The sequence below is a fragment of the Nicotiana tabacum genome, chromosome 24, assembly GCF_000715075.1.
Source record: "Nicotiana tabacum cultivar K326 chromosome 24, ASM71507v2, whole genome shotgun sequence".
NCBI classification, from domain to species: domain Eukaryota; kingdom Viridiplantae; phylum Streptophyta; class Magnoliopsida; order Solanales; family Solanaceae; genus Nicotiana; species Nicotiana tabacum.
The window spans coordinates 73,548,963-73,566,669 of record NC_134103.1 but is presented as its reverse complement, the minus strand read 5'-3'; positions in this window follow the sequence as shown (position 1 = coordinate 73,566,669).

Genomic DNA, 17,707 nt, shown 5'->3' with positions numbered 1-17,707 from the left:
AAAAAGAAAGCACTCTTTCTACAACATGAAAATAAAGTACTCATTTTATTGAAATAAAAGAAAATATTTTTTTTACCTCATGAAAAGAAAATACTTTTTTTTGTTGAAATAAAAAAATATTTTTTTATATCATGTAAAAAAAATACTCATTTGTTGAAATGCAAAAAAAAAAACCAAACTATAACATGAAAATAAAGTACTATTAATAATATTTTTATTTAGGGTGGAGGTGGGGGTAAGGGGTTGGGGGTTGGGGTTGGGTGGGTGGGTGTGGGAGTGGGTTGGTGGGGGTTGGTGGGGATGGGGAATAAGGTGGGGAAGGTTGAGAAAGAGTTTTGGAAAATGTTTTTCCTTCTCTTGATAGGGAAAATATTTTTCTCCAATTGGAGGAAATTGAGTTCATGAAAAAAATATTTTCCAAAATATTAAAGCCAACCAAACATGGAAAAATTGAAAAATATTTTTCTTCATACCAAACACACCCTTAGTGTCCTAATTTTCTAAACTTCTAATTTAAAATTCAGGACATAAAATTCTAATTTTTGGACATTGTATTCGAACTTCAGGAAGCATTCTAAAGTGTGAGCAAATTGGTTAATCTTTAAATACATTGTAAAGTATGAATATATTTTAAAAAGCATGCTTAAAAGTGGCTACTCGGTATCATTTTTCCAACTTTTTGGCGCCGATAACAGAAGTTTTGATACGAAAAAAAGCTCTATAACAGAATTTTAAAGCACGTTAGGTAGAATTTTCCCTAAGCATCAAAATTTTAAAGTATGTTGGGCAAAATTTTAAAACACAATTTTGCCGCAAATTGTAATGACCCAACCGGTCGTTTTGAGCATTTGTACTTCGCTCGGTAGTTTACGGGTATGAGTAGCTATGTATGATGTACTATGACTTATGTGAATCGTCGGTTTTGATTTTCAAGTTATTCGGAATCGAATTGGAATAATGGATTTCATTGTTGAAGCTTTAAATCGGAAGAGTTGACAAAGTTTGACTTTTTGTGAATTTGAACCCGGAACGGAGTTTTGATGGTTCCGGTAGGTTCGTTGGTTGATTTTGGACTTAGGAGCGCGTCCGGATTGTAATTTGGAGGTCCGTAGTGTAATTTGGCTTGAAAATGGCGGAAGTTGGATTTTTGGAAAGTTTGTCTGGGGGTGGACTTTTTGATATCGGATTCGAATTGTGATTCCGAGAATTGGAATAGATTCATTTTGTCATTTGGGACTTGTGTGCAAATTTTGGATTCATTCCGGGTTGATTTGTTATGTTTCGGCACGAGTTATTGAAGTTGAAAAGTTCAAAGTTCATCAAGTTTGAATTTAGGTGTGATTCGTCGTTTCGATGTTGTTATATGTGTTTTGAAGCCTCGGGTATGTCCGTGTTATGTTATGGGACTTGTTGGTATGTTCGGATGGGGTCCCGAGGGGCTCGGGCGTGTTTTGAATTGATTTCGGATTATTTTTCTTCATATTGTTATTGTTGGTTGCTGCTGGTTCTGGTGTGACCGCACCTGTAGTTGGTTTGCACATGTGCGATGGTCGCAGAAGCGGGATGAGAGCTGGATGAAGAGGCCCGTAGGAGCGGAGAAAAGGGCGCAGGTGCGGATGCGCAGGTGCGTCGAGTGGAAGCGCAGGTGCAAGGGTCTTCGCAGATACAGAGTTTAATACCGCAGGTGCGGGAGTTGCTGGGCAAGGCTATGTTTCGTAGAAGCGAAGTTTAACGAAGGTCGCAGATACGACATTTTTATCCGCATATGCGTAAGTGCTGGCAGAATGATAATTATAAGGGTTCGCGATTTTGGCTTCATTTTAACATTTCCAAGCTCGGATTGAGGTGACATTTTGAGAAATTTTCATCACAAGGATTGGGGTAAGTGTTCTATACTTGGTTTGATCTTATTCCATGAATCTATCTTCATTTTTGGCTATTGGTTGATGAATGTTAAAGAGAAATTGGGGGTTTTAGCCTAAAGTTTCATAATGTGAATTTTTGAGTTTTGAACATCGATATGGACTCGGATTTGAGTGAAGCTAGTATGGTTGGACTCGTAATTGAATGAGTTGTTGGATTTAATAAATTTTGCCAGGTTCCGAGGTGCGGACCCAGGTTGGGCTTTAGGTCGATTTTGGACTTTTGATTCAAGATTTGATCTTTTTCGATCGGAATTGGTTCCTTTAAAATTGTTTGATGTACTTGAGTTGTTTTTGGTTAGTTTCGAGCCGTTCGGAGGTCGGAATGCGCGGGACGGTATTTTTGGAGCATTGCTTGGCTTGCTCGGTATTTGGATTCGTCTTGTTCGAGGTAAGTAACACTTCTAAACTTTGTGCTGAGGGTATGAAACCCTGAATTACGTGTTATACGATTGGTGTTGAGGTGGCGCACATAGTAGGTGACGGGCGTGTGGGCGTGCACCATGTAAGTTGTAATTTCGTTATTTCTGTGGTACTGTGTAGCTACCTGATCATATCTGTAACCATGAAATCTACGTACTAGAGCTATTAAGTTGTGATTCATGTTAGAAACCATGTCTAGGCTAGGTGCTTACTCGTTGGGACCCATTGAGGTTGTTACTGTTGTTGAGTTATTTGCTTACATTGCGATTTCATACTCAGTCATGTTCATTCATTTCATATCATACCTCAGTCTCTGTTGCTACATATTGATACATCACATCATTATTTTGGGCTGATATTTCATGACATTGCGAGCCCGAGAGACTGGAGAGGTTGATGACTGAGTAAGGCCGAGGGCCTAATTGTGAGGATATTTATGGGATCGGGTTGCACGCTGCAGTATGTTTCATTGATTTTATGTCATGATTGGCTTGATATAGCGCTTGAGCTGAAGGAGCCCCTCTGGAGTATGTACACACCCTGAGTGAGCGCAGGTACCTACTGAGTGCGAGTGCTGAGTGACTGGGAGGACTGAGTGACTGTGAGGACTGAGTGATTGGGAGGACTGAGTGACTGGGAGGACTGAGTGAATTGATACTCTGAGAGTATGCATATGGTCTTTATCACTGATTTGCATCGCATTTGCCATGCACACTTGACATACAGTCATAAAGATGCATTTTTCCTCATGATGTATAGTATCATGTCATTTATGACTTCTCATACATTTTGAAATATGGGCATAAAAAGACATTTTACACTTGCTATCTGAAAGGAAAATGAAATATCTTATTTATTGTTGAAAGGATTTTTGGGGAAAATCACAGTTTTCAAACTTACTCATATTTTTGGCAAATTTCGGTAAAAGATTTGAGTTTTCACTGAAATACTTAAAAAGCATGCCTACTTTTCTGGAACTGTGAATGAGCTGAGCATTTTATTTCTGAGGTACTCCTTTTATTACTTGTACTATGTTGTTATAAATTGTTGTGGGATATTTGTGTTGGGCCTCGACCTGTGTTCCAGCTCGTCACTACTTTCAACCTAAGGTTAGGTTTGTTACTTATTGCGTACATGGGGTCGGCTGTACTCATACTACACTTCTGCACCTTGCGTGCAGATATTAGATGCTGATGTTGCTATGATCGACGAGAGCTAGATTTGAAGATGTACGTGCATTCCGGTCGTAGCTACCTATTCTTCATGGTAGCCTTAGATCTATAAAATTCTGTTTATGTACTTTTCAAACAGATGATGTATTTACTTCATTTCAGCTTTGTAAACTCCATTCTTAGAAGCTCATGATTTGTACTACCAGTTCTTAGGGAATGTATCAGATTCAGATATTTCTTTACTTAATTACTTATTTAATTATTATTAGAACTGTTTAGTGGTTAATTGGCTTACCTGATGGGTTGGGTTAGGTGCCATCACGACTAGGTGGATTTTGGGTCGTGACAAGTTGGTATCTGAGCCCTAGGTTCATAGGTTCTACAAGTCATGAGCAAGTGTCTTGTAGAGTCTTGTAGATCGGTATGATGACGTCCATACCTATCTTTGAGAGGCTACCGAGCATTTAGGATATATATTTCCCATCTTTCTTTCCTTATCATGCAGAATTGCTTCAGCTTGAGACATAATCTTTGAATTCCTTCCACGCATTCGCATGCACACACGAGCGCTCGGTATCAGTTGTGCATCACCAGCTTGTGATTCTATGAACGAGGTGCAAGATGTGATTTCTGTGTGCTGATAATGGGCCAGTCTGGAGGCCAGGTTTTGACTGTAGCTTGAGCACAGAGATTTTGATTGTGTGAGCACGTGCTTTTGGACTTATACGTCCGGTAGTGTTCCTATGAGTGGAATTTGTGGCTCAATGGGCGGTAGAATGGCTTTGTGATGAGTATGATGTGACTGCGGGATGTGATATGACGCTTTGAATGCGACGAGAATTGTTTCCTTGAAATGTAAAGGAGGAGCCATTGGGTGCTTGATTTTGTTTTGATGTGATGTACAGTCTCGAGTATGAGTGCATTGAAGGATCCTTTCTGTTGCTTAATGTTAGAACGAAATAAGTTCTCATGTCTTATTGTCGAGATCAGACTCAGGGAGATTAAGTGATTTCTTAGTAGTTGTGGCTATGAAAGGGTATCAAGAGATGTCGGTTTGAGGCTAAGCAGGTGGGTTATAACCTGCGAGGTAATCTACGGATATGTGATTTTTATAATGTTGTGTGGAGGCTTTCGTTTCTACCAGCGGGGTATATTTGTGCGATTTGAGTTTGGTTCCGTTGTAACAGTTGACCTGACTACCACGAGGATGAATGTGAGATTTGCAGACAATTTGAGGTATTATATAGTTTGTGTTACATGAGCTTACGAAGGATTTAGTTGAATTTCAGTGTGGGATTTTGGCAGTAATAGAGTATGGGTATCGTAATGTTATCGATTATTTTGTTCTATGGCTTTGAGCTAAGTGGGGAAGTTTGCTATCGACGAGTTGATTGCACGATTATGTGTTGAATTGGTTTCAGTTTGAGGTATACAGGTGAATCAATTATGACTACAGGGGTTAATATTGAGGATGACTCGAGTAAGGGGATTTCTGGATACGGGTTGTATTACACTCTATGGGTATATGGGAATCATGGAATGATTGAGTGGTTATTCGTGAAGGATGTAGTATGAATGGAGTAGGAATTTGCTTGGTCGCGTTAAGATGGGGTTACTCCTTTGGGTGTCGTTGTGCCAATGGGGCACCAGTCATTTGGCCCGTTTGGGGCAGTGCAATTGAGATTTGAGCAGAGTGGATGACTCTCGAGAATAGTTCTAATGGATTCAAGAATTATATGTAGCAATTGAGAATTTCGGATTGGTTTATGGCTAGGATCTGATATTTGCATTGGACGGTGTCAAAACTTGTGGCATTTTTATATCATTGTGGATTATGCATTTCGGTATCAAAAAGGTGAAGGAAACAGTTTTAGGTTCACATAAGGTCTCTTTAGAGTGGGTATCTCGGTTGTAGTGCTTTAGGGTGCTTAAAAGGGAAGTTAGTGGTTTATAGGCCTTAGGACGTTGTGGTTTTATATTAGGGTCTCTTGTATGGTGAGTTTTGGTTGAGGATCGTGGTATTATGGCGAGGAGAACTATAAAGTTGAAGGTTATTCGGAAAGAACTCGAAGAGTTAGGACAACTTGGTAGTAGGTTGGATCAGCACAGTAATGGATATAATCGGTTTTTTGGGTACTTATGATGTGGCTAGTCTCTACAGGTGTTTCGTGGCAATGCTCTTAGGTTTGGCGACCTGCGTGGCTGGGTTGAGTTAGAGAGATTCGGTTCTGATAGCTTGGTTATGTGCAGATGGACTTTGGAGAGTTCTCAATGGTTTCTACCATGGTTCGATAAGTATATTTCCTACTAGCATGAGGAGCATGCAGTATATAGTGAATTTCTCCTGGATGAAGTCAAATTGAAGGTCCTTGGCTAATTGAGTATGTAGTTGTTTGTGACTCGGAGTGGACTATGAGGTTCTCGTATTTTTCATATGATGGCATGGTATATGCGATGTGTTGTGTAGGATTGAGATTTACATAAGCGAGATCACAGTTCAGTTTTAAAGGGAAGGTCATAAAATTCTTAGGCAGCATGGACGGTTTCAGATGACTAGGTAAATGATATTACTATTTGGTATGGCTTGATGAGAGTATACATTTCAGAAGGGGCAATGTGTTTTGATTTATGGATACTTCACTAGTACTACGGCACTCTCCTGGTTGATCCACTACTGATATTCAAATTTTTCTAAGTGGCACGGAAGAATTTTAGAAAGTATTCCTCGTGGGATGATCGTGTATGAGAGATGTGTTAGACATTCGAACGGTGGAGATGGAATCAGAAATGGTGATTCATGTGTTCTATGGATTTGGAAACCGGGAGTTTTCAGGAGCAGATTATTTCGTGGTTGTGGGCTGTGAAGTTATGGCCAGAGCTAGCCAGATGATAGTAAGTGTTATGATTCAGTCATTGTGGACCTTTGGAAGGTTATTTATTTATTGTGGGTGGTCAGAGTTGATTTGGGGTTCATTGATAAGCCCAATAAGTATGTTTATTCTACACCGGGTCAGACTGGTCGACTCCGTACTGCTATTATTGAGGGATGTGCCATTCGGCTGGTGTTGAACTTATTCTTGTTCTGATATGTTCTGTGATTTACTCTTCTATGCTACGAGGAGTTGTGATTCGTTGGTTATATGCACACATGGTGCAGTTCTATGGGGGCCTTATAGCGGAATTTGCGCGAGATGGGTATTTGTGTGATGCATGATTGATTGCGTATTGGTTATGTCCTTTTGAGTTTTGGGTGGCATTGTGTCATTGACTTCTCCGTCGTTATGGTAATGCACTTTGGGTACTTGATGTCAAATTGTGCGTGGTTATTGATTTTGAGCATGGTAGCTCGAGGTATCTCATATGGGCTAGTGTTTGGATGGGGTCGCGCATTGCGGCAGAGTTATGTTGAGATATGATCCTTTGTGTTAGATTCGTGTGTTATGGTTCTACGGTGTGTGATGGGTTCTTAGCATTGCGTTGTGGTACTCGTTGAGCTTGCGGGACAGTCCTCTTGTTTGAGTCATTTTCGTGATTGAGTACATTTGGATTGTTGCTTATTGGTGCATGGATTGCACGGTTTGTGGCTTTGGGTAGTATTGGGTTGCGTGTCAGTAGAGTAGTTGGCATTTGATAAGATGAAGTCGTCGGATCTAGGATGGGTGCTATCGGATTTGATTGCGGTATATTTGGAAGGATAATATCGGAAGTCGGCTTAGGAATTGGCTATAGTTCTTGTTAAAGTAGGGGGAGCTCCATGACTTGTTGGTATGATGAATGGTTATGATTTTTTGCGTGTTTCTTTCATCATCGGCAGTGTACGAAGGTTTTAGGACGAGGTTTGTTTTGACATGAGGTTTATTACCGGAATTGGGTTATTTTGGACAACTGTTGTGATTAGAAATCATTGCTATAAGTATTTGAGTTATGCGGTATATCATGTGATTACATATTGGGTTATGGATATGGCTTGATACAGCTTGTTCAGACTTATACAGAATGTTGATGTGAGATTCTGATCTTATAGAAAGTTTCGAATTTTGGAAATTGGATTCTAAGGCTTATGGGCTAAGTTGAATTAAGGAAATCTAAGTTATGTTGTGTTATCAGACCTATATGGGATAGGGTGACGTGAGATCACCCCCAGGTATATGCATGGTAAGGTTACATGACGGTTTGATGACTTTGGGAACAACTATGGACACGTTCGAGGACGAACGTATATTTAAGTGGGGGGGAATGTAACGACCCAACCGGTCGTTTTGAGCATTTACACTTCGCTCGGTAGTTTACGGGCATGAGTAGCTCCGTATGATGTATTATGACTTATGTGAATTGTCGATTTTAATTTTCAGGTTATTCGAAATCGAATTGGAAGAATGGATTTCATTGTTGAAGCTTTAAATTGGGAGAGTTGACCAAGTTTGACTTTTTGTGAATTTGAACCCGGAACGGAGTTTTGATGGCTCTAGTAGGTCCGTTGGGTGATTTTGAACTTAGGAGTGCGTTCGGATTGTGATTTGGAGGTCCATAGTGGAATTTGGCTTGAAATGGCGGAAGTTGGATTTTTGGAAAGTTTGACCAGGAGTGGACATTTTGATATCGAATTCGGATTGTGATTCCGGGAATTGGAATAGCTTCATTTTGTCATTTGGGACTTGTGTGAAAATTTTGGGTTCATTCCGGGATGATTTGTTATGTTTCGGCACAAGTTATTGAAGTTGAAAAGTTCAAAGTTCATCAAGTTTGAATTTAGGTGTGAATCGTCATTTCGATGTTGTTATGTATGTTTTGAGGCCTCGAGTAGGTCCCTGTTATGTTATGGAACTTGTTGGTATGTTCGGATGGGGTCCCGAAGGGCTCGGGCGTGTTTCAGATTGATTTTCGATCATTTTTCTTCATGTTGTTATTGCCGGTTGTTGCTGGTTCCGGTGTGACCGCACCTGCGGTTGGTTTGCCCAGGTGTGATGGTCGTAAAAGCGACAATGCAGTCGCAGAAGCGGGATGAGAGCTGGATGAGGAGGCCCGCATGAGCGGAGAAAAGGGTGCGGGTGCGGATGTGCAGATGCGTCGAGTGGAAGCGCAGGTGCGAGGGTCTTCGCAGATGCGGAGTTTAATACCGCAGGTGCGAGGGTTGCTGGGCAAGGCTAATTTTCGCAGAAGCGAAGTTTTTCCGCAAATGTGAAGGTCACAGATGCGATATTTTTAACCGCATATGCGAAAGTGCTAGGCAGAATGATAAATACAAGGATTCGCGATTTTGGCTTCATTTTAACATTTCCAAGCTCGGATTAAGGTGACTTTTGGAGCAATTTTCATCACAAGGATTGGGGTAAGTGTTCTAAACTTGGTTTTGATCTTATTCCATGAATATATCTTCAATTTTGGCTATTGGTTGATGAATTTTAAAGAGAAATTGGGGGTTTTAGCCTAAAGTTTCATAATGTGAATTTTTGAGTTTTGAACATCGATTTGGAGTCGGATTTGAGTGAAACTAGTATGGTTGGACTCGTAATTGAATGGGTTGTTGTATTTTGTAAATTTTATCGGGTTCCGAGGTGCAGACCCGGGTTAGGCTTTTGGCCATTTTGGGCTTTTGATTCAAGATTTGATCTTTTCGATCGGGATTGGTTCCTTCAGCATTGTTTGATGTACTTGAGTTTTTTTGGTTAGTTTCGAGCCGTTCGGAGGTCGGAACGCGCGGGATGGCATTTTTGGAGCATTGCTTGACTTGCTCGATATTTGGATTCGTCTTATTCGAAGTAAGTAACACTTCTAAACTTTGTGCTGAGGATATAAAACCCTGAATTACGTGTTATACGATTGGTGTTGAAGTGGCGCACATACTAGGTGACGGGTGTGTGAGTGTGCACCATGTAAGTTGTAATTCCGTTATTTATTTGGTACTGTGTAGCTACCTAATCATATCTGTAACCATGAAATCTACGTACTAGAACTATTGAGCTCTGATCCATGTTAGAAACCATGCATAGGCTACGTGCTTACTCTGTTGGGACCCATTGAGGTTGTTACTGTTGTTGAGTTATTTGCTTACATTGCGATTTCATACTCAGTCATGTTCATTCATTTCATATCATACCTCAGTCTCTGTTGCTACATATTGGTACATCACATCATTATTTTGGGCTGATATTTCATGACATTGCGAGCCCGAGAGACTGGAGAGGTTGATGACTGAGTAAGGCCGAGGGCCTGATTGTGAGGATATTTATGGGATCGGGTTGCACGCTGCAGTATGTTTCATTGATTTTATGTCATGATTGGCTTGATATAGCGCTTGAGCTGAAGGAGCCCCTCTGGAGTATGTACACACCCTGAGTGAGCGCAGGTACCTACTGAGTGCGAGTGCCGAGTGTCGGGTGACTAGGAGGACTGAGTGATTGGGAGGACTGAGTGACTGGGAGGACTGAGTGAATTGATACTCTAAGAGTATGCATATGGTCTTTATCACTGATTTGCATCGCATTTGGCATGCACACTTGACATACAGGAATAGATATGCATTTTTTCTCATGTTGTATAGTATCATGTCATTTGTGACTTCTTATACATTTTGACATATGGGCATAGAGAGACATCTTACACTTGCTATTTGAAAGGAAAATAAAATATCTTATTTATTGTTGAAAGGAGTTTTGGGAAAAATCACAGTTTTCAAACTTACTCATATTGGCAAATTTCGGTAAAAGATTTGAGTTTTCACTGAAATACTTGAGAAGCATGCCTACTTTTCTGGAACAGTGAACGAGCTGAACATTTTATTTCTGAGATACTCCTTTTATTACTTATACTATGTTGTTATGAATTGTTCTGGGATATTGGTATTGGACCCGACCTTTGTTCTAGCTCGTCACTACTTTCAACCTAAGGTTAGATTTGTTACAAATTGAGTACATGGGGTCGGTTGTACTCATACTACACTTCTGCACCTTGCGTGCAGATATTGACTGTTGACGTTGATGTGATCGGCGGGATCCGGAATTGAAGATGTACCTGTGTTTCGGTTGTAGTTGCCTCATGTTCATGGTAGCCTTAGATCTATAAAACTCTGTTTATGTACTTTTAAAACAGATGATGTATTTACTTCATTTCAGCTTTGTAAACTCCATTCTTAGAAACTCATGATTTGTACTACTAGTCATTGGGGAATGTATGAGATTCAGATATTTCTTTACTTAATTGCTTATTTAATTGTTATTAGAATTGGTTAGTGGTTAATTGGCTTACCTGACGGGTTGGTTTAGGTGCCATCACGACTAGGTGAATTTCAGGTCGTGACACAAATCCCGATGAATCATCCGAATTTTCAGCCACAATACTGTAACATTTTTGTGACTATTGGAATTTGTGATGCTTCAAAATTCTGGCAATCGAATAAAATCATGTCCAATGTACTTTAAAATTCTGGTGTAAGACCATTTTCTCGAAACATTTTTTAAAACGGAAAAAGGACAAAAATACTTTTTTACTATACAAAAAGGATGATATATGCCATCTGTTATACTTTCGGTCTATTATTACCCCCAACGTTACAAATTTGGTGCAAAGATACCCTCCCTCCGTTAAGTCCTCCACCATGGCCACACCATGCTATATGGCCTAACACTTTAATGATGTGGACGCCATGTGGCATGCCACCTCGTTGCCCCAATTCTATTTTAACCCCCTTCTATCACTTCTTCCACCATCCCCCCAACTGGGTTCGAATCCACCCAATACCATATACTCCAATAATTTTAATGGGCATCTAAATTAATGCCACATTTTCGTCACAAAATTTAAAGGTTAAGTTTGCATTAGCAACTCTTCCTGCACAGTTGCCCAGTAAAACTAGCCCCGCTACAATTTACCCAACAAAGCATAACTAGAAAAGGAATTCAACGTGTGGGTTCACAACAAGGACCTCACCTTCCAGAACTCTTCTCTTTTCTGTAATTCATTTCAGCCTATAATATTAAAAAATTCTAATAAATTCCCATCTGTTATAAGAAAAATCAAATTATGGTGGATGTCTACTCTTCCTCCATGATCTTCTCAAATGCTTAATGACATATTCAATGACATATTTCTATGCTTAATGACATATTCAATGACATATTTTTCTTCACTTTTTATGCCTATATAAAGGCCTTGTAATAGATAGAAAAATACACACAATTGAAGAAGAAAATCTCTTCCTTCTCTCTATCTCTATTTCTTGTTCATGTTTTACTAAATTGTTTTTATTTCATAACAACATGTCTTGTTCATGGTTTACTAAATTGTTTTTATTTTATAACATGTTATCAGCACGAATTGCTCATTTCATAATCTTCTATGTCAAGACTATGTAAGTTATAAGCAGACAATGAGATCAAGTACAATGAAAAATGTCTTGGATGATAATACAAAGATAAGTTTTACATCCATCTAAACCCATTCATATTTTCATATCTTTGCATTAACTTTATGTGCAGTGTTTAGTAAAAATATTTTTTCCAATTGTATCCAGTGAAATAAAGAAGTGGAAAGGTATGTCTTTATTTGCTACATCTCTTATAGGACAAAGATAATATTCTAACGTATATATATGTTCTAACCTTTTACATACTATGATAGATAATTATTAAGGTAATTTAGTAATAATATTTTTACCATCACATGATGTATTTCATTGAAAGCAAAATTATCAAATATGTAGGCGATTTTACAGTACCTTACAAATTTGGCATTCGAATATACAATCAATATAAACTCATTATAGTTATAATTTATAATAGTCACAGTTATGTATTAAGCCTTAAATATTTTTGCTGGAAACATAAGGCTCATTCCTCCGTATTAGATTTTTTTGGTGAAGTTCTGATAGTCTTTGAAATATAAGTGGTTATAGGTTATCTACACCCTTTCCCCTAATTAATTTATTAAAATATAAAAGTGATTGTATCATTTGAAAACAACATGGCATATATCCTAACTAGCATTTTTGTTGCAAAGGAACTGTTTCAAGATTGAAATAGTTATATATATCTTCTTGAAAGTTAATTTACTTATGCCTATAATTATGAAGTAATAATATTTTAAAGGTTCGAGTGCGAGTCCTAGTGAATTTTGGCCCATTATGCCAAAGTTTGAGGGTAAAATAATGGGTTCAAGTCCCAACGCACTATGTTGATGAAAAGACGTTGGATTCAAGTTCCAACGCATTATGGCCTAGCATGCCTTTATATGGGTAAGGCATTGGGTTTGAGTCCTAATGCACCATATTGATAATAATAATAACTAAAGAAAAAATAATGTAATTTTCATGAAAAAGCATGAAGCTTGTCCCACTTGATTTGCTCCATTCTTGAAGTGAATGTGATAGCAGTGCATGATAAGTCTAAATAAAGACAAGTGGTTGACCAATGAATGTGGGCGTGCGAAAGGCCAAAATAATAATAGTTATCACTATGGTAATTATAAAAAGGGAGAAATTCTTTGAAGAGAATGTGACTTGTGATAAACATTGAGATTGCATACTCATTCCTGAAAGTGAATGTGAAAATATATATATGATAAAGATTATGCATAATAATGTACTTGTGCATAGTTGGATAAATACTACAACTCACCTCTAAGGGAGGTTTGAGACAAAGAAAGATAATGAATATTATTGTGTAGTTACATAAATATATCATTGGTCGCATGCATATGATACGCCAAAATATATTTTGTCATGCCTTATGAAAGTTATTAAAAGCAAAATTAAAGCAAAAAAAATTATTTTGCTTGTGATGATTTTGAACATTACAATTATTATGATATGATTCTCTTTGTGAATGAAACATTCATTATATAGATGGTGTGACAAAAGATCTTGTAGTACAAAAACAGTTAAGAGCTCTGAAAGAACTAATTTGTTACTACCCGGATGAATGAAATTGTTCATAACATTAATATTGTAGTAAGTCTCAAAAGAAATATTTTGATTTACAAATATATTAACCAAAGTGGTTGGCATATTGAGACTATAAATGAAAAGAAGATTGAATATCTTTATATTACTATAATCATACCGGGTAAATATGAAAGGTTACATGACTTTTCTTTTATTTGTACTACACAAGTATAAGCATGATGATGCAATCACAAGCCACAAGTAAACTAGAGGTTTACTGAAATAAATATTAGTTGGCATGACCGATTCAATTATGATGCGAAAAAAAATTAATTGAGAATTACATTGGCATATATTGAAGAAATATAAGATTCTTCAAGAATTCTCTTGTGCTGCTTATTCTCATGATATACCAGTTAAGGTTAGGGATTGAATCCCTTGATTTCTGGAACGAATAAAAGGTGATAAATATATGGGCCCAGTCACCTTCCATGTGGACCGTTTACTATTATATGATTTTCATAGATGCATCTATTTTATGGTCACATGTGCATTTGTTATCAACTTGTAGTTTGGCTTTTGCAAGATTGATTGCTCAAATTATTAGAGCACAGTTCCAGAATATAAATTATGATGATTTATCTTGATAATACTGGTTTAAATCCAAGTTGGTTTAGTAGAAATTGTATGCCTCCAATTATATCTAAACCATTGGTTATGAGAACAAAATTGCCAAAATAAAATTTGGTATTTGATGTATTATTTAATATACAACAGCACTTGTAAGCATCTAGCCAAGTTATGATAAGTTCTGCCTATCACAATCGGTTCAGGGTCAGAAACCAAATAATTTCCATCTACAAATATGAATGTGTTATATGATTTAATTGTTCCACCACAGTGCACAAAGATGGATCCCCAAATAAGGCTAGGGATATGTGTTGGTGATCCCAACAATAGGGGGAGAAAATGGGCAGCTGAAAAAGTAATGCATGTAATGAATTATTATGAGTACATCGAGATCCTCGTACGAGAAAATGTGAACTTGAAGTTCAAGTGATAATTCATTTGCAAAATATTGTCGGGCGTATTTGCTGACCCAAAGCTAAATGTTATATTCAGCTGCTAATGCTCCAAATAAAATAAAGTCCATAATGAATAGAGTCCATGGCATGCATAAAGCATAATAGACTAATCGGTACCAAAGATAAAACTCCTTGAAGAAGGAGAGGAGCAAATGTTCAAGATAGTCATAATAAGGAGGCAAGTGCTCTAGAAGAGCACCACGACATAACACTTCATAAGACCTCATGGGAGAGGCTCAGGTACCTGAAAATAATAAGATAAAGAGATCTCAATAAGTTATGTCTTTATTGAATAATAGTAGAACCGATATAAAATGATCGTCGACGATATTGTTAATATAATGTAGCGCTCAATATTATTAATATTGACGAGGATCTTGAGCTCAAATCTGTCATGAAATTTGGACAGATAAATAATTGGCCAAATGAAAAATACGCAATGAAAATTGATTTCACATGAAAAATATGAAGTTGGATGGATAGTCCCAATACCTGAAAGTATAAAGCCAGTTGAGGTATAAATGTGTTCTTGTGCAAAAAAAAAAGGTCAAGTCGATAGACATAAAGATGACTTGTGTCACAAGAAGATTTGCAAATATTCTGGCATTGATTATATAGAGACATGTTCTCCTTTGGTGGGGTCGCCATTTCATGTTTTAATCTGGCAATACAAGAAAAACGTGATATGCGTATAATGGAAATCATTGAAGGATTTAAATTGTTCTGAAGCATATTAAGGTTTCCAAGTAATTTATTAAATAAAGCTTCAAAAATCCATATAGGGATTGAAACAATTAGGGCACATGTGGTATAATCGTCTGAGTGAGTACCTGTTGAAAGAAGGGTACAGGAATGATTCAATTTGTCCTTGTATCTTTATAAAAAGATCTGGATCTAAATTTGTTATAATCACCGTGTATGTTGATGATTTAAATATCATTGGAACTCCTAGGGAGCTTCCTAAAGTAGTAGAGCTTCCTAAAGTAGTAGACTATCTAAAGAAAGAATTTGTAATGAAATCTTGGAAAGACAAAATTTTGTCTTGGTCTACAAATTGAGTATATGAAAGATGGAATTTTTGTCCATCAATCAACATACACTAAAATAATTTTAAAGCGATTTTATATGGATAAAGCACATCCATTCCGACCTCATGAAAATAATGAAGAGCTTCTTGGTCCCGACGTACCATATCTTAGTGTAATTGGTGCACTAATGTATCTTTCTAATATTACAAGGTATGACATAACTTTTTCAGTTAATGTCTTAACAAGATATAGCTCTGCTCCTACAAGGAGACATTGGAATGGAATCAAACACATATTGCAGTATCTAAAAGGGACTATCGGTATGGGATTATTTTATGAAAATGATTACAGTCCCGATCTTATTGGTTATGCCGATGCTGGGTATTTATATGACCCACAAAAGGTTCGATCTCAAACAGGCTATGTGTTTACATATGGAGGCACTGTCATATCTTGGAGATCGACTAAGCAATCAATCGTGACTACTTCATCTAATCATGATGAGATAATTGCTATTCATGAAGTAAATCGAGAATGTGTATGGTTGAGGTCTATAATACACCTTATTCGAGACAAATATGGTTTGAAGTGTGACAAACTACCCATAATTTTGTATGAAGATAATGCAGCATGCATATCCCAGTTGAAGGGAGGATTTATAAAATGGGATAGGACAAAGCACATTTCACCAAAGTTATTTCTTACACATGATCTTCAAAAGAATGGTGATATCAATGTGCAACAGATCCGTTCAAGTGATAATATGGCTGATTTGTTCACCAAATCTCTACCGACGTCAACCTTCAAGAAACTAGTGTACAAGATTGGGATGCGAAGGCTCAAGGATGTGAATTGATGCTCTCATCAGGGGGAGTTAATACGCGTTGTACTCTTTTTCCCTTACAAGGTTTTGTCCTACTGGGTTTTCCTTGCAAGGTTTTTAACGAGGCAACCAAAAGGCGTATTTCTAAATATGTGTACTCTTTTTCCCTCACTAGAATTTTTTTTTCCCATAGGATTTTTTTTTTCTAATAAGGTTTTAACGAGGTACATTATCTATGGACATACAAGGAGGAGTGTTATAAGAAAAATCAAATTATGGTGGATGTCTACTCTTCGTCCATGATCTTCTCAAATGCTTAATGACATATTCAATGACATATTTCTATGCTTAATGACATATTCAATGACATATTTTTCTTCACTTTTTATGCATATATAAAGGCCTTGTAATAGATAGAAAAATACACACAATTGAAGAAGAAAATCTCTTCCTTCTCTCTATCTCTATTTCTTGTTCATGTTTTACTAAATTGCTTTTATTTCATAACAACATGTCTTGTTCATATTTTACTAAATTGTTTTTATTTTATAACACCATCACATAATTCAAATAAAAAACAAATAAGAGACTTAGCCCCTACCCAATTTATACTCATAATATGTAAGGGAAAAAAATAAAGAGCTTTGTGCATCATCCATGGTGCCGCAAGCGGTGAACAGTTCAGCACCTAGTCCTTATCTATGGCCTTTTAAGGAAGAATATGGTTACAAATGTATCAAATCTTAGATACACTAAATTTCTTCACTTCAATTTTTGCAAATACAAAAAAAATATTCTAGTAAATTGAACCACGCAGCAGTCATTCCCTTTGCTTGGCTGCTGAATCAGAGCTTTTCTAATTCTACAACCAATAAGGCTAAAACTTAGATCAATATTTGTGCAAAACTAATGTCAAAACGAGCAAAAATAATTAGAGAGTGAAAGAATATAGTAGCAAATAGCCAAATTTTCAGTAACCATATACTATAATTACAAATAAAAGACACGAACTATTAGCTTATAAGAAGAATAAAATTACCATGGAAAGAGGAGGAACCTCTGAAAGAGCTGATAGGGGTGGTGGTAGTTGATAATGGGGAAGTGGTGGTGGGAAAAGTGGGGGGGGGGGAGGAGAGGGTTGCAATTAAAATTGGATTAGGACGATGAGGTGGCATATGATGTGGCGTTCAATATTAGGCCACGTTGGATGGTGTTGGCCGTGGTGGAGGACTTGGAGGAAGAGTATTTTTGCACCAAATTTGTAACGTCAGAGGTAATAATATACTGAAAATATAATGGATGACATATATGATCCTTTTTGTATAATAGAGGGGATTTTTTTACCCTTTTTCGTTTTTAAAAAAAGGCAAAGGTCCA